The sequence below is a fragment of the Xyrauchen texanus genome, chromosome 26, assembly GCF_025860055.1.
Source record: "Xyrauchen texanus isolate HMW12.3.18 chromosome 26, RBS_HiC_50CHRs, whole genome shotgun sequence".
NCBI classification, from domain to species: domain Eukaryota; kingdom Metazoa; phylum Chordata; class Actinopteri; order Cypriniformes; family Catostomidae; genus Xyrauchen; species Xyrauchen texanus.
Genome location: NC_068301.1, coordinates 41,781,858 through 41,804,960, shown reverse-complemented (window position 1 = coordinate 41,804,960; position 23,103 = coordinate 41,781,858). Strand labels below are relative to the sequence as shown.

The window sequence follows — 23,103 nt, the reverse complement described above, 5'->3', positions numbered from 1 at the left end:
GTGGTTTGCTAAAAGAGGGCATACTCAGCTGCACAATTATATGCTTAACACATAATAATAATCCAGTGGCCAAACAAAACTCTTCTCTACTTAAAAAATGACCTCAGGACGCTTTCTTTCGGATGTGTCCACCAAATTTTGGAAGCACTGCACTTTGTTTGTACTTTCCAACTCTGTATGTTGCAGTCAAGAAAGAGCAAAAAAAAAACCCTCTACTGCTTTCTGTAGGAGGCAAGATAAATGAGCAAGCTGTCCTTTGCCACAGAGAAGGCTAAATGAAAGAAAATCATTCAATCAAACAACCAATTTCCAAGGATAAATAAATAAATCCCAGTTGAGCCAGGGGGGAGTGTATGAGTTAAAACAAACAAGGAAAAGCAAAATTTTACAGCACCTGGTATTCCCAGGAAGTCTCCCATCCAAGTATTAACCAGGCCCAGCCCTGTTTGGCTTCCGAGATCAGATGAGTTCGGGCCTGCACAGGGTGGTATGGCCATAAGCGAGTGCTGCAGCTACCAGCAGGCCATTTAAAGCAAGCGCACTGCACACATCCTTATGCTGCTCTCCCATCATTAAAATATGTCTTGTACTGCAGCTCTAAAAAAGAGACAACAGGCCCTTTCCTCTCAGACATTGTCTATTTTTATTTATTTCTCTTTTGAAAAGGTAAGTGCCTCTCTATTTATTCAATTTCACAGGAGTCGTCCACAATACCTTTTTCTGCATACCTGTGTCACAGCTTCCATGTGGTTTGCTAAAAGAGGGCATACTCAGCTGCACAATTATATGCTTAACACATAATAATAATCCAGTGGCCAAAGAAAACTCTTCTCTACTTAAAAAATGACCTCAGGACGCTTTCTTTCGGATGTGTCCACCAAATTTTGGAAGCACTGCACTTTGTTTGTACTTTCCTACTCTGTATGTTGCAGTCAAGAAAGAGCAAAAAAAAAACCCTCTACTGCTTTCTGTAGGAGGCAAGATAAATGAGCAAGCTGTCCTTTGCCACAGAGAAAGCTAAATGAAAGAAAATCAATCAATCAAACAACCAATTTCCAAGGATAAATAAATAAATCCCAGTTGAGCCAGGGGGGAGTGTATGAGTTAAAACAAACAAGGAAAAGCAAAATTTTACAGCACCTGGTATTCCCAGGAAGTCTCCCATCCAAGTACTAACCAGGCCCAGCCCTGTTTGGCTTCCGAGATCAGACGAGTTCGGGCCTGCACAGGGTGGTATGGCCGTAAGCGAGGGCTGCGGCTACCAGCAGGCCATTTAAAGCAAGCGCACTGCACGCATCCTTATGCTGCTCTCCCATCATTAAAATATGTCTTGTACTGCAGCTCTAAAAAAAGAGACAACAGGCCCTTTCCTCTCAGACATTGTCTATTTTTATTTATTTCTCTTTTTGAAAAGGTAAGTGCCTCTCTATTTATTCAATTTCACAGGAGTCGTCCACAATACCTTTTTCTGCATACCTGTGTCACAGCTTCCATGTGGTTTGCTAAAAGAGGGCATACTCAGCTGCACAATTATATGCTTAACACATAATAATAATCCAGTGGCCAAACAAAACTCTTCTCTACTTAAAAAATGACCTCAGGACGCTTTCTTTCGGATGTGTCCACCAAATTTTGGAAGCACTGCACTTTGTTTGTACTTTCCAACTCTGTATGTTGCAGTCAAGAAAGAGCAAAAAAACAAACCCTCTACTGCTTTCTGTAGGAGGCAAGATAAATGAGCAAGCTGTCCTTTGCCACAGAGAAGGCTAAATGAAAGAAAATCATTCAATCAAACAACCAATTTCCAAGGATAAATAAATAAATCCCAGTTGAGCCAGGGGGGAGTGTATGAGTTAAAACAAACAAGGAAAAGCAAAATTTTACAGCACCTGGTATTCCCAGGAAGTCTCCCATCCAAGTATTAACCAGGCCCAGCCCTGTTTGGCTTCCGAGATCAGATGAGTTCGGGCCTGCACAGGGTGGTATGGCCATAAGCGAGGGCTGCGACTACCAGCAGGCCATTTAAAGCAAGCGCACTGCACACATCCTTATGCTGCTCTCCCATCATTAAAATATGTCTTGTACTGCAGCTCTAAAAAAAGAGACAACAGGCCCTTTCCTCTCAGACATTGTCTATTTTTATTTATTTCTCTTTTTGAAAAGGTAAGTGCCTCTCTATTTATTCAATTTCACAGGAGTCGTCCACAATACCTTTTTCTGCATACCTGTGTCACAGCTTCCATGTGGTTTGCTAAAAGAGGGCATACTCAGCTGCACAATTATATGCTTAACACATAATAATAATCCAGTGGCCAAACAAAACTCTTCTCTACTTAAAAAATGACCTCAGGACGCTTTCTTTCGGATGTGTCCACCAAATTTTGGAAGCACTGCACATTGTTTGTACTTTCCAACTCTGTATGTTGCAGTCAAGAAAGAGCAAAAAAAACCCTCTACTGCTTTCTGTAGGAGGCAAGATAAATGAGCAAGCTGTCCTTTGCCACAGAGAAAGCTAAATGAAAGAAAATCAATCAATCAAACAACCAATTTCCAAGGATAAATAAATATATCCCAGTTGAGCCAGGGGGAGTGTATGAGTTAAAGCAAACAAGGAAAAGCAAAGTTTTACAGCACCTGGGATTCCCAGGAAGTCTCCCATGCAAGTACTAACCAGGACCAGCCCTGTTTGGCTTCCGAGATCAGACGAGTTCGGGCCTGCACAGGGTGGTATGGCCGTAAGCGAGTGCTGCGGCTACCAGCAGGCCATTTAAAGCAAGCGCACTGCACACATCCTTATGCTGCTCTCCCATCATTAAAATATGTCTTGTACTGCAGCTCTAAAAAAAGAGACAACAGGCCCTTTCCTCTCAGACATTGTCTATTTTTATTTATTTCTCTTTTTGAAAATGTAAGTGCCTCTCTATTTATTCAACTTCACAGGAGTCGTCCACAATACCTTTTTCTGCATACCTGTGTCACAGCTTCCATGTGGTTTGCTAAAAGAGGGCATACTCAGCTGCACAATTATATGCTTAACACATAATAATAATCCAGTGGCCAAACAAAACTCTTCTCTACTTAAAAAATTACCTCAGGACGCTTTCTTTCGGATGTGTCCACCAAATTTTGGAAGCACTGCACTTTGTTTGTACTTTCCTACTCTGTATGTTGCAGTCAAGAAAGAGCAAAAAAAACCCTCTACTGCTTTTGTAGTATATTTTTATCAAGTTAATCAGGAATAATCAATGAAAACATTGTTGATTTATACCACAGTTATGTCTGAGGGGCAAACATGCAGTTTACTGTATGTAAAGGCCTGTGACGTGATGAATATGTGCTCACATATGTTTGACTATTTGACTGTGTGTGCAGAAACATAAATAGCATTTCTTGGGGGGAGAATTGATCTCTTCCAAAGGACATTCTGTTACTTCTTAATATGGTCAAGACCAGAGTCAATGAAGAGCATGATAGATAATGCATGTAAGCCCCACCTTGTTTGAGGAGATGTATTTAAGTAAAACCAAACCAGAGATGCTTCAGTTGTTGTTGGTACTGTGGTTTCACCGTAGGCAACTCGGCTTTATTGTGTGATAATAAAGTCTATTCTTCTGAAATCAAAACCCCAAAGATGCTGAGTGATTTTTCACAAACTTGGCATGAAAGACTACAACAATTGGCGCCCGAACAGGGACAGAAGAGAGCAGAGTCGTTACATCGCTGGCTGGCTGGGAAAGCAAACACAAACACGGTGGCCACCATTAAGAGGTAAGCATATTTTGCTTATAAGCGTTTGTGTTACTTGCCAGTTTGCCTGTGGTGGTAAGAACGCTCAGAAAGCTCTTCTAAACCAAAAAGGACAAAAAAGAATAAAGGGTTTTGATTCCAGAAGACATAATTGCATGCAATGATCTGTTTTTATTTACTGGTAAGGGTGTAGGTGCAATAGCAGTAAATAATGGCGGATAAAGTTTAAGAAGTAATAATAGTATAATTAAGGATAAGCTACAGGATAATAATTAGAGGACTGCATAGGCAAAGAAATATTTATTTATTTACTTTGCGGATACCGCTCTGTAGGAAATTTATAGTAGCCTCACGAAGCTACAGGATAATAATTAGAGGACTGCATAGGCAAAGAAATATTTATTTATTTACTTTGCGGATACCGCTCTGTAGGACATTTATAGTAGCCTACTGAAGCTACAGGATAATAATTAGAGGACTGCATAGGCAAAGAAATATTTATTTATTTACTTTGCTGGATACCGCTCTGTAGGAAATTTATAGTAGCCTACTGAAGCTACAGGATAATAATTAGAGGACTGCATAGGCAAAGAAATATTTATTTATTTACTTTATGGATACCGCTCTGTAGGAATTAATTAATAAATATAAATAAGCAAAGAAAATAGGACTAATAATTGCGCAATTTAGTTTTTTGCAGCTCGGTGTTTATAAAGGCCTTGTGTCTGTAATAAGTGTAAAATGTATGTGCGTGTAAGAATAATTGTGGTTCAAGAGTGTTCAGACTGAACGTATACGAGAGAGTATGACTGAATAAAAATATAAGTCCGGTAGAGGAATCGGAATCTGTGATAGTCGTTGACCATAAAAGGAACACTGTGTGGATGTAATATGAGCCCAATAAATAAATAAGAGACAAAGCGAATGGAGTAAAGTTGTTCAATAATGAAAGTGTGTCATTTATATGTTGAATGAATGTTGGAAATGAAAGCTGTCTCATAAAACTGTGGAAGGAAATTTCCGTTGATAACATTTAGAAAACTAAAAATGTTCCAAAATATCAGCCTGTCTGCATAAATGGTAAGGTGTATATACCCAGCAGGCACACAACGTCATATGACGTTGATATTTGGTTTAATTTTGGTTGCGATGTCGGTGACCACAATCCAACATCATCTCAACGTCTATGGCCAACGTTAAATTGACGTCAAATAACGACGTCAGCTGGCGTTGATATTTTTTTGTTTTCAGGTTGTGTTGTAAAGTAACCAAAATCCAAGGTCTGTATGACATCATAATAGTTACGTCCACACAACGTCGAATTCTAACATCATTAGATGTTGATATTTTGTTGGTTTTAGGTTGTGTTGTAAAGTTACCAAAATCCAACATCCAATTGACATCATAATGGTAACGTCCACACAACGTCAAATTCTAACATCATTAGACGTTAATATTTTGTAGTTTTCAGGTTGTGTTGTAAAGTTGCCAAAATCCAACATATATATGATATCATAATGGTAACGTCCACACAACGTCAATTTCTAACATAATTAGACGTTAATATTTTGTTGTTTTCATGTTGTGTTGTTAAATTACCAAAATCGAACGTCTGGGTGACATCATAATGGTAGCGTCCACACAACGTCGCTTTCTAATATCATTAGACGTTGATATTTTGTTGGTTTTAGGTTGTGGTATTAACTAACCAAAATACAACGTCAATCCAAAGTCTCCTGACAACGTTATATTTACGTCAAAAACTGACATAGTTGTGAGGTATGGTGACCAAAACCCAACATTTTCTTAACGTGATAATGCATCGTCCACACAACGTCAAATTCTAACATCATTAGACGTTGATATTTTGTTGTTTTCAGGTTGTGTTGTAAAGTTACCAAAATCCAACATCTATATGACATCACAATGGTAACGTCCACACAACGTCGATATCTAACATCATTAGACGTTGATATTTTGTTGGTTTTAGGTTGTGGTATCAACTAACAAAATACAACGTCAAGCCAACGTCTCTTAATAACGTTATATCACGTCAAAAACTGACATTTAGTTGTGTGGTATGGGGACCAAAACCAAACATTTTCTTAACGTGATAATGCATCGTCCACACAACGTCAAATTCTAACATCATTACACGTTGATATTTTGTTGTTTTCAGGTTGTGTTGTAAAGTTACCAAAATGGAACGTCTGTATGACATCATAATGGTGGCGTCCACACAACGTCGATTTCTAATATCATTAGATGTTGATATTTTGTTGGTTTTAGGTTGTGGTATTAACTAACCAAAATACAACGTCAATCCAAAGTCTTCTGACAACGTCATATCACGTCAAAAACTGACATTTAGTTGTGAGGTATGGTGACCAAAAACAAACATTTTCTTAACGTGATAATGCATCGTCCACACAACGTCAAATTCTAACATCATTAGACGTTGATATTTTGTTGTTTTCAGGTTGTGTTGTAAAGTTACCAAAATTGAACGTCTGTATGACATCATAATGGTGGCGTCCACACAACGTCGATTTCTAATATCATCAGATGTTGATATTTTGTTGGTTTCAGGTTGTGGTATTTACTAATCAAAATACAACGTCAAGCCAACATCTCAACACAACGTCCTATGTCAAACATTTATTTGTGATGTGTGGTGACCAAAACCCCAACATCACTTTGACGTCATAATGTTGACATCCACATAATAGCAAATTCTGACATCATTAGATGTTGTTATTTTGTTGGTTTTAGGTTGTGGTATTAACAAACCAAAATACAACATCAAACCATCATCTCCGGACAATGTCATATTTACGTCAAACATTGACATTTAGTCGTTAGGTATGGTGACCACAACCTAACATCTCCTTAACGTCATAATGGTAACTTCCAATGTCAAATTCTAACATAATTAGACGTTGATCTTTTATTATTTTTAGGTTGTGTTGTTAAGTAACTAAAATTTAACGTTGAACCAACGTCTCAAACCAACGTCATGATGTTGTCAAATACTGACATTTAGTCATGAGGTATGGTGACCAAAAATCAACGTCTCTTTAACGTCATTATGTTAACATCACTATAACGTCAAATTCTAATATCATTAGATGTTGATCTTTTGTTATTTTTAGGTTGCGTTGTAAAGTAACTAAAATCCAACATTAAGCCAACGTTTCAAGCTAACGTCATATTTCTGTCAAATACTAAAATGTGTTGTTGGGTCACAATCTCACTTCTAAATTGTTGTGAGGTATGGTGGTCTAAACCCAGCAATGTCACTATGTAAACATCTAGACAACACAATATTCCATTAGATGTTTTTGTTTTGTTGACTGCACATCACTAAACAAAACAAAACACATGCTAATGTACATCTACATCTTAAATAGGATACAGGCAACATTAGACATATTTGGTATGATTTCAGTTGTGGTGTTGGGTAAGAGAAATTCAATGTCTAAAATATACCAACTTCATACTTATGAACAATTCAGACTGAAGTCTTTGTGACCTAGTAGACGTCAAACTTACTGTAAGCATTGCTCTTTATTTTATCTAAGGTGATAGTTTGGATTATCCATAGATTTTCTGGTTCATGCAAGTGTAATAGATCAAGTTGACCCAGTGTGTTCCCTGTCAGAAGAACAAGTTCTTCACCAGGAGTGTGCTGATCTAAAATGAATGAAGTACTACCTGCAAGCAAGCAACTGCAAGACTGAAGGTGTGCACAACAACACACATTGGTTTGGGATTTATTAATGGTTTATACTTATTTCTACAATTATATAATGAATCCTAAACCACCTTGTGTTGTTTTGCATATTTAAAATAAAAAAATCAGCTGGGTTGATGCTCAAAATGATGTTGTTTGCAGGTGTATACAGTACACTTTATTCAATTTGGAGCAGCACACTCCCGGTAAGGTGTTCATTCTCACAAGAGGGAAATGTTCAAAATTGGATGATCTACATGGAACAGCAAATACACTGTGTGGGTGAAATGTGAACTACCTCTTTAAGTTGTGCCTTTGGGTAATCAAAATCTCCAAAGTCACAATACAGCAGTTTATCGTAGACAGCTGGCCACCAAAGTCAATAGACATTGATATTTGGTTGGATATAGGTTGTGATGTTGGATAACCACAATCCAACGTCTTCAAAACGTCTTGTGCCAACGTCATATTGACATTTAAGTCAAGTCAAGTATTTATAGCGCTTTTCACAATATAGATTGTATCAAAGCAGCTTCACAGTATCAATCAAAATAACATAACAATGTTTGTTTCTTAGTGGAAAAAAAAACATCCACGTTAGGTAGGGCTGATCAATGGTATTAATGATATTAATGGATTTTATTTAGTCACATTTAGTCATGAGATACGGGAACCAAAACCCAACGTCTGCTAAACATCACATTGGAAACGTCTACACAACGTTACGTTACAACGTCATCAGATGTTGATATTTTGTTGGTTTTAAGTCATGGTGTTAAGCAAATACAATTTAATGTGTTTCAAAAGTCTCATGCCAACATCATATTGACGTAGTATACCAACATTTAGTCATGAAATACGTGGACCAAAACCCAACGTCGGCTAAACGCCATAATGATAATGTATATACAACGTTAAATTACAACGTGATGTTGATATTTTGTTGGTTTTAAGTCATGGTGTTAAGTTACTAAAATCCAACGTCTTTCAAGCGTTTCGTATCAACGTCATAGTGAAGTAGAATACCAACCTTTAGTCATGACGTATGGGAACCAAAATTTAACGTCTGCTAAACGTCATAATGGTAATGTCTACACAATGTTAAATTACAACGTCATTAGATGTTTATATTTTGTTGGTTTTAGGTTTTGGTGTTAGGGTTAGGTAACATCTTCCAAACGTCACAGGCCAAAATCATATTGATGTAGTATACTGACATTTTGTTGTGAGGTGTGGTTGCCAATACCCTGTAAAACATTGCTAACACTATTAAACACTGATATTTTGTTTGTGTTAAATATCCAAAATCCAACGAGACCACTTTCCAAAAGAGCGCCGACGATGGATGATGGACTTTGCGCCATGACAGTGTAGCTGTCAGACAAATGCCAAAACACACAACTGTCAGCCTATCTGGCAGCCATCATTGGCAGCCCTTGAGGGTGTGTCATTGGTACTGGCACACGGCAGCTACTTACCTGATGGTGAACCTGGGGCTGTTGCATATGAGACGGATACAGAGTTGCTTTGCCAGGATCATCTAAACCTGAACAGTAATATCAGCTATATTTTAGGCACATGTTGGTTGTCGGTGATCAGCCAGCTACCTGGGATGCCTTCTGCAGTGTGGTTGAGGTAACCACCAAGGCAAGTCCTGTTTTGATTTCCTAGACTGCTTGGTTAAAGTGAAGCAGTTATAAATATGTGTTTTGTCTTTTGGTGTTTTTGGGTCAGACTTGCTCTATACATGACAGGCAATGGGCCACTGATGGCTTGGCTGTTGAGGGACCTCCTGTTTTCGTGGCTTGGTGGTGATCAAGCACAGACGATAAACTTTTATAACTGGAAACCTCAAATAGTTTTTATCTATGTTGAAATCTATCAATGGTTGGGATAATAAACTTATTATGTTTAATTTAAATGCGTTTATTTGGGGATAGTAGCACTGTAATCCTTGAAGGGACCCCTCTTTTATTTGCTAAAAACAATATAAAAGGTCAATTAATATCTATTGTGTATTCAGTGTTCCTGGAGGATGTTCAGATGCATGCGTATAATGACACTCAATCACCAATAATTTATTTTTAATCTCTAAGGCGAGTCCTACGCTCTGTGGTCTTGCAGCGGAAAGATACAGGAGTAAGTTGCCTGTCGTCGGACACCCAGGGTTGCCAGATTGGGCGGTTTCGCAATCTTTTTTGTGGGCAAAAATGGGTTTGGGCGGGTGGATAAAAATTGGGTTGGTTTCGGATCAGTTCGGCGGGATTTTGTACCCGAAACATCGGTACTTCAGATCCTTCTTTCGGCGACTCTCTGTTCAGTAGCCTACTCTCACACACACACACACACACACACACACACACACACATACACACACACACACACACACACACACACACAAACACACACACTACAGGTCTGGCTGAGGTGCCCCCTAAACTCACAACAGACACTCCCTCCCTTCAGCTCACGTCACGCACGGATAGGCTAAGTCTAAGGTCGATGTACTTTTGCGTCCATTCCTTTTTCCTTTTTTAACTCCTAATTGAATAATAAAAAACATGCTTTCTTCTTTATTCATTTTTAGACTGGTGAAACGATATTCACAAACTTATTTCCCTTATATAGGCCTACAATGCTTAGATATTTAACTTCACATATAAAAAAGAAAGCCTAAAACAAAAACATTTCAAAAACTGTAAAATGTTAAGTTATATAAAAATAAATTATTTTATGATACACATATTACAAGTGAACTCATTTATAAACGCCATTAATAATTGTCATTATTATTATTAGCCTAAAAATCACCCACAGCCTAAATCACCTCTCTGTATTGTTCCAGAGACATGGTTCTCATTCAGCACTGCGGGAAAAATATAATTTCCTGGTTTGGCCTTAGAATACCAGTAAAATCGACATTTTCCATATTAATTTGTGAATATTTTAAATGTTTAATAAAGGGGCAAAAAGTCATAAACAATACGTCAAGATTTATTTTTTATTTATTATATAAAAATAAATATTTATTATATATTTATTTTATTTATTATACAAAATATATATATATATATATATATATATATATATATATATATATATATGTATATGTGTTTTTTTTAACTGCAGCATTTGCAGTTCAAATTCAAATTTTGGTGTTCAACTTTGCGTTTTAAAAATACAACAACCGTTAATTTTTGATTACAGGTTAAAAAAGGAAAAATGAATGGACGCAAAGTACATGGACCAATGGGTAATTTTAAAACTCATTAATGATTATCATGTGTTTAAATGAGAAACCATAGCGAGAAACAAGCCAATACAAATTTGGGCGGTTTTTTGTGCATTCTCGTGGTTTTTGACGAGGTTTTGGGCTGGAAAACCTTGCTGGCATCTGGCAACCCTGCGGACACCTTTCGTACGTCGACGGTTACAATTGTTTGGTGGACGGACGGTGACCGCGAGCACAGGTACGGAAAATAATCAATTTTGGCCATAAGAACGTTAAGTTAGTTAGCTTTATAAGTTTTATTTTTTTCAGTGGCACAGAGTTTGTATTGTCAAGTATCTTGTCAGAATGTATTTTGTGAACTGGCGCCTTTTCCCACCTAGCTTAAAATTACGTTTGACTGCATTGCAATGCTAATATAACAATGTAAGAGTTAGTTTACAGAGATTAAAATCAGTGGAATATAGCTAGTAAAAATAGTGACATGAATAAAATCGCCGCCGGGCACAGATTTTTCGACTCTGAAGCAGACAGCCAAAGCCCGGTGTACGTTAACGTTTGAATTTCCCCTGACAGAAAGTGTTCCCCCGGTTGCGTGAGCGCGTGTGCATTCAGCGGTGACCGAGTCCGACTTCACCAAAGTAATTGAAAAATATAACATGTGGATTGTTTAATCGAACGTCTTAGTATTGTTGTTTTATGAACGTTTTTTTTTTTTTTGCAGAGCAAGCTAGCACTTTTAGCCTATATGGGGAGGCTGTCAAAATAAAGGCTTTCTTCTGTAGGCTAACGTGTTATGAACTTCGTATTATTCATTGCACTGAATGTCTAAACAAGACGACTAAGTTAGTTATATATTTCCCCTCGTAAAGAAAACGTTTATTTCACGATAGTCTGATGATGTTATAACATTAACTGACCACGGAGTTGATTACTTGGTCATCCGTGGTACGTTTTGAAAGCTGGATCGCTGTAACTTTTTGTAAGGAAGCTAGGCACAGTACCTCAATTTGACGTCAGGAAAACGTTGGACTCCAACTAATCCAACGTCAGTCAGTATGTAATGTAGAAGATGGAGGTGAAGATCTAGCAGAAGAAGGAAGTAGTAGTTTAAATGAAGCAGATGAAATTGGTGATGCAGATGAAATTGGTGATGTAGATGAAATTGGTGATGCAGATTCAGATTTTGGATACAGAGAGTATGTGTCAACTGATTCTGAAGAAGTCATAGAATCTGCAAAAAAAGACGAGGTAACCTTGCAAGAAAAGCTTGCTTCCTGGGCTACCAGAAGTAAATGTGGAAGAAGCCAAATTGATGAATTGCTTGGTATCTTGAAGGATGAAGGCTTAGAATTACCAAAGGATTCTAGGACGTTACTGAAAACACCTCGCCAAATCCACACAGAGGACAAGTGTGGTGGACAGTATGTTTACTTGGGGATTGAATGCTCTATTGTGAAAATTCTTGATGGGAACAGCACATTTTTGGAAAGCTCGAATTCTGTGGACCTATTAGTGAACATTGATGGAGTTCCTCTTTTCAAGTCTTCAAATGCCCAGTTTTGGCCAATTATCTGTCGTTTCAGTGACTTTGAACCATTTATAGTTGCACTTTTTTATGGTAAATCTAAACCTAACTCTGTTCAGGATTTTCTTGAAGACTTTTTAGCCGAATACACAGAACTACTGAGAAGGCAATTAACTGTGAATGGCAAAAGAATCCATGTGCGCATTAAAGCCTTTGTTTGTGACGCTCCAGCTCGAGCATTCTTAAAATGTATAAAAGGACACACTGGATATCACTGTTGTGAAAGATGCACAATTAGGGGAGAGTATAAGAACAAAAGAGTTGTGTTCCTGGGAGAGTACCCATTAAGAACTGACCGAGATTTCTCTAATGGACTTTATGTCGATCATCAGGTTAGAGTTTCCCCATTACCTAATGAAGGAATAAGATGTGTCACAGGTTTCCCTTTGGACTATATGCATCTAGTATGTCTAGGAGTTGTTAAAAGACTGCTGTGCTTTTTAAAAAAAGGACCACCTGAATGTAGACTGTCACAAAGAAAAGTAGGGGAAATTTCAACTCGTCTTGTGTCTTTATCTGGGAAACTGCCTAGTGAATTTGCTCGCCAACCAAGACCCCTAGCAGAATTAGATCGGTGGAAAGCCACAGAGTTTCGGCAATTCCTTCTATACACTGGACCTGTTGTTTTGAAAAAGGTGTTGCACAGGAATGTATATGAACACTTTCTTTGCCTAACAGTAGCTGTATCAATACTTTTGGACTCATCTGAGAGAAAGTGTGGTGCTTACATGGACTACGCTAGACAACTTTTAAGCTATTTTGTTGACAAATGCAAGCATATATACACCGCACAGTTTGTTGTGTATAATGTTCATAGTTTGAAACATCTGTCAGATGACTCAAGACATTTCCAGTGTTCTCTCAATGACATATCTGCATTTCCGTTTGAGAACTATCTGCAAATTCTGAAGAGATTTGTGAGAAATGCCAAGAATCCCATCAGTCAAGTGGCAAAGAGACTTTTGGAACATGAGAGGGCAGAAAGCCACAGAAAGAAGATTGCAAACAAAAGTTGGCATTTTGTTTCAGTGAAGAAGAGAAATGGATGTTTCCTCTTGCACAATGAAGACTTTGCCTTTGTGAAAGAAAAACGTGATGATGGCAGTTTGTTGTGTGACATCATATCACAAAAAAGACTGGAGAGCTTTTTTACTGTGCCTTGTGACTCCAAGCTTATTAACATTGTGTTCGTCAGAAACTTGGAGAGAATCCGGAAACATCGCAGGCTGCTTGAAGTTAAAGACATTAACCGTAAAGTGGCTTGTCTCCCCTATCAAACTGGATATGTGCTTCTGCCTTTATTGCACAGCATGGAGCGTAAAATACTAAAAAAGGGTAATTATTAATTAGTCTGTTGTAGTAATACTACAGTGAGTTCACTATAGTTTTTTCAAGAACTTCATTGTGAAATATTAAATATTAGCTCTCCCTGTGTTTAATAACTTAGGGTGTTATACAGCTTAATGGCTTTGTTTCGCAAAACTCAACATTGTTGTTTTTATCTTAATTCATTAAGGATTTTAAGGCCACAGTCAAAAATGCATGGGCACATTATTTTACACATTATTTTATTTTCATTATAAGTCCATCCATAAGTGACAGTGACCAAACAAATGACTATTTTTACCATGGATTTCACACACTTTCTGGAATAAAACATTCAAAAGCCAAAATCCTACCACATGAGCAATGCTGGGACAAAATCTTATCAAATGGGGGTCCGTGACCTTTACTCCAGTGCCTATAATGGCCCTTTATGGCATCTGCATCAGAAATATAGTGCTTGTTAGTACATACACACTAGTGAAATTGATGTAATGTTGTTGCCATAGGCTATGTTTTAACCTATCGTTACAGCCTATTGTTTGTATATGTTTTTGCCAGTGTTTCCACTGTGCTTAAAATTAGTTAAAAAATGTTTTTTAATATATTTATATTTTAAATGTAAAGTTACTGTTTTGATTTTATGGCATGTGCCTGGATGTTATAATGATGTGCCACAGATGAGCCTGTTCATGAGAAACTGTAATGGAAATATTTTTTTCCCTCAGTAATAGTAATTTTATGAATTTGATGCTTTTAAAGCATCCACCACTGAGTAGTTAATGTATGATGAAACATGTAGTTAATTTGGAATTGTCTCTATATTATTTGTATTAATTTTTTTTTTTTTTAAGTTAATGTTTTAATTTATTTCAATATGCTTTGTTTCAGGATGGCTTGGGTTAGGGCAGTGTGGCAAGAAAAGAAAAGGCAAGAAGAAGGGACGGTGCCAGACAGCTGGGTAGACACCGAAAAAATGTTGCTGTTCTGGCCAAATATTGCAAATGCAACTAGACATTTGAAGGAACGCCGCAAACCATCTGAGGGTTGGAGAAAGTTTCCTCTTCTGAAAGAGAAGATGAGATCTGGTGGGTACACTGACATGTCACATCTATTATGTGCCTTGTCATATGGAAGTAGCTTTTTGCTTTGCCTGTGTTAAATGTTATTTATGATTTGTAGATGACTTTAAAGAATGTGATAACTGCGACTTCACGAGTGGTACTGAAACTGAAGAAGGGGCACTGGAAGCAAAAAGAAGAAAAAAAATAAGACATTTGAAGATTGTGTGACAGGTATTCTTTTAACTTAATTCTTTTTACTATTATTTATTCTTTTGTACTTTGTCATTCACTGTTATACTCGGGTATTCATTTATTAATCAATCAATTCTTACCTCTTTTAAAGTAGTTATTCATGCATATCATGCAGATGTATCGCAATAGGCTACTGGTAATGGATTTTCATGAACTCTTCCCTTGTTGTCCTGTTGACAGTGCAACACTTTCAAAAGTAACATATCCATTTAGCATGGATTTGTTTGGAGTGCACTATGCTATCAAGAGTAAGCAATGTCAATTTTGGTGTCACCATAACAACAAGGCCACAATAAGGAACTAATGACAGTTTGATATCTTGAAGTGAATTGGGTAGATTGATATTAAATTTAATAGGCATTCACACTCCTCTACTATTAATAAACTTGTAAAGTTTGGTCATTTGATTACCATGCTGTTGCAGAGTGAAGTTCTGTAAATTACTTTGATTATCTAAATATGCCTAGACCGGCAACTTCATAGGCCACTTCATCTGTAGTAGTGTAATAATAATAATAATTTGTTACATTTATATAGCGCTTTTTCTGGGATCTTAAAGCGCTTTACATAGAAGGGGGAATCTCCTCAACCACCACCAATGTGCAACTCCACCTGGATGATGCGACGGCAGATTACGCCAGAACGCCCACCACACACCAGCTTACTGGTGGAGAGGAGACAGAGAGGAAGCCAATCAGTGTATATATATATATGTATATTTGGGGATGATTAGGAGGCCATGATGGACAGAGGCCAAGGGGCAAATTTGGTCAGGACACCAGGGGTCACACCCCTACTCTTTATGGGGTTTTTAATGACCACAGAGAGTCAAAACCTCGGTTTAATGTCTCATCCAAAGGACGGTGCTTTTTGACAGTATAGTGTCCCCGTCATTATACTGGGGCGTTAGGACCCACACAGAGCACAGGATGAGCACCCCCTGCTGGCCTCTCTAACACCTCTTCCAGCAGCAACCTGGTTTTCCCAGGAGTCTCCCATCCAGGTACTAACCAGGCTCAGCCCTGCTCAGCTTCAGTGGGAAACCAGTCTTTGGCTATAGGGTGATATGGCTGCTGGCATGTAAACTTTGATAAATATTTAACGACTGTTAAAGACGTCTGTAATCTTTTTTTTTTTTTTTTTTTTGACTTTTCCTTTCCCTGCTTCCTCCAGCGTGCTTCCTCCAACGTACTTCCTGGTAGAAGAGGATGGGAAAGTAGCAATATAAAGGATGCATGCATAATTGTACTCACCTACGTCTCTTCTATCACAACTGCCTTCCTTTCATGCATTGCACCAGCTGAGCACAGTCACTGAAAACTGCACCTTTTCTCTTTCTTTCTGGAGCAGAATTAATTTTTTGTTAATTTATGTCTTGAACTAGATGATAGTGGTGGTCACAGTGAGGTACAATTTGATCAAGAAGACCTCCAAGGAAATTGTCAACATCTCAACAGTGATGAAGGTTAGTTATTTGTTTTCTCCCCTGTAATGGGGAGACTATTTGTCATGAGGATATAAAAACAGCAACAACAAAAAAAGTGACAAATTATCTACAGAATGTCAATTCCATTCAATTCAGATTGCTTTTTTGCCATGAAAGGTTCAAGAATAATGTTGCCAAAGCATCAAAATACAATTTGTTCAAATTTTTTGACAGCACACAAAAAATTCAGTGTACAGTACAGTGAGTACAGTAAAAAGTACAGTGTTTCCCCGAGTAGATTATTCAGTAGATGTACCTATATGCGTTACACACACCTGGGACCCACTTACACTAGCTGTCTCTATGCAAGTTAAAACGTTTCAACATTGCTCAGAAAGACAGATGAGCTGTATGAAAATCTTACAGCTGTGTTTTCCTCTGCCGCTGTTGCTGGAGTCGCTGCTGTGTTGGCTGCAGTGGTCTGTGTGACGAGAGGGCTCTGTGAGCGAGCTTCCCCCGCTGCGACTTTCAAGCACATTTTTGTTCCACCGTCACTTTTCATAAAACTGTCAATATTAGAATCTACACAAATTATTTCTCACCTCAAAACACCTCAGAAGTGGATTTAGTGATTAAATAATGTATGAAAATTGTAAAATATAAAACTTTCTGTTGCTGGCCTCTGTCCAGCGTGTGCAATGATGATTTAGTGAATAGTGACGATTCTCTCTGACCAATCTATCACATTTACTGCCAGATTATTTCCTTCCGCTCGGGTTCACCATCACATTCTGCCGCTCGGACAATCAAACACTCGCTACGCACCTCCTGATTCCTTACAGGAGTTACGCTGCTCTTATAACAGCACCTGTCACTTGGATGGTTTGTATAGAACGAGGAGAGGAAGCTAGCAAAGCGTTGAGTGTTGCCGTGCTCGCACAGTGTGCAAGTGAAAACATTTGTAGCACACAGTGCAATGATCGTAGGAAATTTTAGTAGCAGTGGTCATGATTCAGCTGCGGCGCACCGCCGCTCCTGAATGCATATAGGGGAAGCACTGCCTATACTGTACATATACTGCCAGATTGACAATTTACTGCTAACCTATGCCAATGTAGAAGTCCTTAGAAAAATGAGTGAGGCTAAATGCTGCAGCTGAATGGACAAAAGGGAAACACTGTAGTAATATGAACATTAACACAACATTATGATACACACACACATTGTGTGTAAATGCATGCTTGTGCTGTGTGTGTCTAGGTCATGTATTGTCTTTGCTTTTATTAACAGAGCTAGAACTTCCTGCTGCTCCAAGGAAGCTGGAACATGTTCAAGAGCGAGAGTCTCCAGTAAGGTCCGAATATGCAAGCTCGCCATCATCGTCTACGTCATCCAGGCGATCAAGCACTGGCTCTACAGTTATTCCACCATCGCCTTCATCCAGGCGATCAAGCTCTGGCTCTAAAGTCATTCCACCATCAACTTCATCCGTGCGATCAAGCTCTGGCTCTACAGTCATTCCGCTCATTCGGGGAAAGCGGATTTCAAGAGCAAAAAAGGATTCTTCAGGTCCCAATTTACTCTTAAATTCACTTTTATAAATATTTGACCTTAAAGTGAAAGTTTGGGTTCATACCTATATATCTATACAAACGTAATTGATCCACTAAGTCTGAGCCATCAGCTCCTTCTCTTTTATGAGAGCTTCCCAGTGGGTGTGCTCCTCCAAAATAAATTAAGTAAATTTGTACTAGCAAACAACAAAAGAGCTTAACAATGAATCCTAAAGTAATGTGTGGTGTTGCGCAACCTTCAAAACATTTTTTCAGCTTTGGGTTGTATTTTAAGTCATTGTTGGCAGGTTTATATTCACTTAATTTAGTAGAAGAACACTGCCACTTGTTCTTGCTACAGGGGCTGATGGGTCACACTTGGAGGATTAATTAAACTCGTACTTAACTGCAATGATAATTTGTATTGGAGAGATTTGTCCTAAAATCTGTCCTAAATTTAGTTTGAGCATTTGTTGTGACCAGGGGTGCTTCTCAATATCCCTCCTTGTCTCCTCACTCCTTCATCCTCCATCCTATGACCTGGAAACCGATCGAGCTCTGCCATCTTACAGGACATCTTGATTCTCTAATTGCACCGTGAGGAGGCAAGGATCGAGGAGTGAGGAGCTTCCTAAGGAGTTATGAGCGAGGATACACAGGTGTATCCTTTGCGGAAGAGTTTTATCGACTAAACGTGACGCACGTATCAATTCTCCTCCCCCTTCACATCGACCACAATCATTTTAATTTATACTTTACCTTTGCAGTTTATATAAACCACACATCTCACATATTTCAACGGGCTATCTTGCTTAATTATTATTTATGAATTTCTTAAATAAACAAACTTCAACAACATAAGGACAGATCGTTTGAGCGCAGCTGATGATGCTTTAATTAAAAACCTACCCGAAAAAATAAAATAAAATTCTGCATCAAAATTTATAGGCAAGACAAGTAGTTTGTTTAGGCATGGTTTGTAGGGAATTACAAACCTGCGCACATATATTCAAACGCACATAACTATAGAATCAATTCTTAACGCGCATGTGAACGCCATCAGCGTTTATCACAGGTTCAGTTTAAAGTCTGTTTAGAGAGAACAGCGTCGTCTTAGCGGCCCCTAATTTAATAACAAATGATCATTTCGACGGAAGTGAATCAATCAAAACTAACATTAGCTGGAAACAACATTATTCAATAACCACTATAAACCAAACCAATCTCTGTTACCTTATATTATATGTTTGTTTCTGTAAAGCTGCTTTGAAACAATCTACATTGTTAAAAGCGCTATATAAATGAGGATGACTTGACTGTGGAGTGACACTCGAGTAATCAAGTATTCCAATGTATAAAAAAGCTTTCAATCAATTCCTCCGTCCTCCTTTTCTTTCCTTGCAGCCTTCCCTCACATCCTACAGGGGTGGAGCTGAGACACGAGGAAAGGAAACGAGGATGCACAAATAAGAATTGAGAATCACCCCTTTACTCTTACTCTTCTTGTAGTGCTCCAGGAGCCCACATCAGAAACGCAGACCAGACCACCATCTCATAGAAGCCTGTCGCAACAAGAACAACAACGTAGAAGATCAATATCCCCTGTTCAGCAATCTACTCAAGGGACCAGCTCCAGACAACAAACTCCATCAACACAGGGAAAACGCTGCCCATACCCAATGCCTGAAAAAAGTAAGTATATATTATATAAATAAAATAGCGGCTTATTTTACTAACGAAGAGCAAACTATAATATCACATAAATATGAAGAATTTAAACACATAATCCAGTCAAAAGGCTACACAGTTGCAGCTGCCAAATACAGGAAGGACAGTTGGCAAAAAAAAATCAGACTGTGGTAAATGGCTTGCATTTATAGAACACTTTTATCCAAAGCCCTGTCCAAAGACATGCAGGCTAGGTTAATTGTTGATTCTAAAATTGACCTTAGTTGTGAATGTGAGTGATTGTCATGTCAGCTGGGATTGGCTCAAGCCATGTAGCATAAGTTACCGTGGTGACGTACCCCTGTAAGAAACCACCTTTGTAGGACTGAAAACCCAGGGTTAACCCTAAAGTTATCTTGCTAACCCCCAATCCTGCGTAGTACAGGCCCCAGGTGAAGTAAATATTTTATTTGAATTGAAAAAAACTACACTCGTTACTGTATGTTGTGCAATAAAAAATAAGTAAAAGGCCAGCAAGAGTATTTTATCAAACTGAAAAAATAATTAATTATGGTAATTCTTTTTTTCACTGCATTAGAATTTCAGAGAAAAGTGATGGAAATGCTAGTAGAAATGCGTGAGGATATCCGCTCATTGAAGAATCGGGATGGAGAAAACTACGAAGCAACTAAAATTCAACAAGCGTCAACTGTTGAGGCTCTAAACCTCCTTGATAGATCCCTCGACGCCCTGGAGGAAAAACAGAAGTTGGTAAGGTCAACTCTAGTCACACCAACATAATTATACATTTTTCTCTCATGTGTAATGTCACTGTTAACTTCTTTTTCTTTTGTTGGTAAAACTGAAATATTGTTCCTCTAATTTCAGATTAATGCCTTGTCCAGGGTGGGAGGAGTCCACTTGAAAGACAATGTTAAAAGGGTCATGGAGAAGTACGTTTTTATATCTCAGTTTCAATTAGATGGCAGTTACTGTTAGCATCGATATAATAGAGTAGAATTAATATTGTATAGGGTACTCGACTGTTGCCACTGGGCCAACTGGCAGCCTTCTTTAGGGATCTGCAAGTCACAGGGTTCAGTTCATAGCCCGGTTTAGAAGTCACAATTGGGTATGAGTTTTGTACATAATTAAAATTAAAAGTTTAATTATGTCAAAGATGAAATGAACAAAATGAATGTTTGCATTGCACCAGATTTCCTGACATTGACAGCCATTCCGGACAATACTGATAGGCTTTGGCAACACAATGTCATACGAAATTCGGGCGACCAAGCAAATGTTGCAACAAATGCATTTTCCACACCACCCAGAGTGAATTTGCATCTTTGCATTGACTTTGTGTGTAATCAAGACACGTGAAACACTGGATTCGCTTTCAGTGTGAAGACACCATTATGCTTGCTGTTCAGGAGTGGCCTAAAATGCAGTAGAAGGCTGTAAGAATTATATATAAATAAACTACTATAAGGTGATTTATCCAATCTTGTATTGTGTTATAGACTACAGGCTTTAGAGCTAAGAGGTATTTTGTGCAATTTATATATGCTACATGTTATATATAGATTTAACACATTTGTTTTTGACAAAGAATTTTCAAAGTTCAACCAGTGAATTATTTGTACATTTCAATAATTTTTCTTTTGTATCCACAGGTTGATGACAAATGAGGTTATGGCAAACTTCAATATGAAGGGCGGGAAGGGCAAGCTTGCCTTTACGAAGCTCCGGCTCTTCACTGTTGTTACAGGTAAAAAGCATATATCCTCAGTGTAGTCTAGTGTCTATTTTGGGGGTTTAGTGAAAATCTGTATCCACATTTGCCACCTATTAACAACCAGGCAACTACCTGCAAGAAATGTCAGATTTTCTTTGTACTAAATTATTTTCTACTGTAAACATGCTGGATAGATGTCTTTTACATTTTTTTATATTTTTAAAACAAAGATATTTGCTGGCATTCAGTTTTTTTCTGCCAGTATGTAGCCAGCTGCAGCTTGCAGTTTAATAACACCATCTAAAGTTGAAATGGCTTTAAAACATGTACATGCAAAAAATGCATGGTCCTTGAGAATGTCTGCATTTTAATGTTTTTACTGCTTACTGTATTCCACTATATTCTATATGCCCCAAAGATTTACAGTTTAAAATATTCCTGAGTGTCAGAGAGTGTCCAGAGGACGACTGCAGAAACAGAGGCAAGCATTGCAGCGGCTGTCGCCTTCTGTTTGAAATATGCCCCAGACAGGGTGGGCGGAGGTGGAAGAAAAAAGAATGTTTCTGAAGTTTAATTTATTTTAGTTCATAAGTGGGGTCTGAGTTCCGGACAGTTTGTTGAGTTTTGTTAATTTAGTTTTCTTTCATTTTTCAAACATTATACCTGCATGTTAGCATTGAACTTGTGCTTTTGGCCAAAACCGCCAAAAGCAGTTTTACAATAAAGAGGTTATTTTCTTAACTCAATGAATGGCTTTTGTCTGCTCGTGTCTTAAAATGTGGGTCTGTCCAACTAACCTTAGTATGACATCATCCCAGTTTCTCAATATGTAGACTTTTCATTTACAATAAAAACAAAGCTCTGTAAAAGTTTGATGTCATGCCAACAAAATGCTAACTCTTAATTTTTTTTTGGGGGAATTTGACGTTAACACGATTTTCATTTCCAACAACAATCCAATGTCTGTTCTATGTTTGAGGTTGATGTCAATCCAATCTTGGGTTTTGACATTAACACAATTTTCATTTCCAACTAAAATGTAACGTCCATCTAACGTTGGAGATTGATGTCAATCCAACCTTTGGTTTTGACGTTAACACGATTTTCATTTCCAACGTCCATCTAATGTTGTAGGTTGATGTCAATCTAACGTTGGGTTTTGACGTTAACACGATTTTCATTTCCAACAACAATCCTACGTCCATCTAACGTTGGAGGTTGATGTCAATCTAACGTTGGGTTTTGACGTTAACACGATTTTCAGTTCCAACTAAAATCTAACGTCCATCTAACGTTGGAGATTGATGTCAATCCAACCTTTGGATTTGACGTTAACACGATTTTCATTTCCAACGTCCATCTAATGTTGTAGGTTGATGTCAATCTAACGTTGGGTTTTGACGTTAACACGATTTTCATTTCCAACAACAATCCTTCGTCCATCTAACGTTGTAGGTTGATGTCAATCTAACGTTGGGTTTTGACGTTAACACGATTTTCATTTCCAACAACAATCCTACGTCCATCTAACGTTGGAGGTTGATGTCAATCTAACGTTGGGTTTTGACGTTAACACGATTTTCATTTCCAACAACAATCCTACATCCATCTAACGTTGGAGGTTGATGTCAATCTAACGTTGGGTTTTGACGTTAACACGATTTTCAGTTCCAACTAAAATTTAACGTCCATCTAACATTGGAGATTGATGTCAATCCAACCTTTGGATTTGACGTTAACACGATTTTCATTTCCAACGTCCATCTAATGTTGTAGGTTGAT

General features: G+C 38.0%; 4 pseudogenes; all 4 read right to left on the bottom strand.

The window, feature by feature from the left end:
• Positions 1-382: 382 nt before the first annotated feature.
• Positions 383-501, bottom strand: LOC127620482 (uncharacterized; annotated as a pseudogene).
• Positions 502-1,128: 627 nt separating this feature from the next.
• LOC127620411 (uncharacterized) lies at positions 1,129-1,247 on the bottom strand (annotated as a pseudogene).
• Positions 1,248-1,877: 630 nt separating this feature from the next.
• On the bottom strand, positions 1,878-1,996 carry LOC127620481 (uncharacterized; annotated as a pseudogene).
• A 626-nt stretch (positions 1,997-2,622) lies between these two features.
• Positions 2,623-2,741, bottom strand: LOC127620495 (uncharacterized; annotated as a pseudogene).
• Between the last annotated feature and the right edge of the window lie 20,362 nt (positions 2,742-23,103).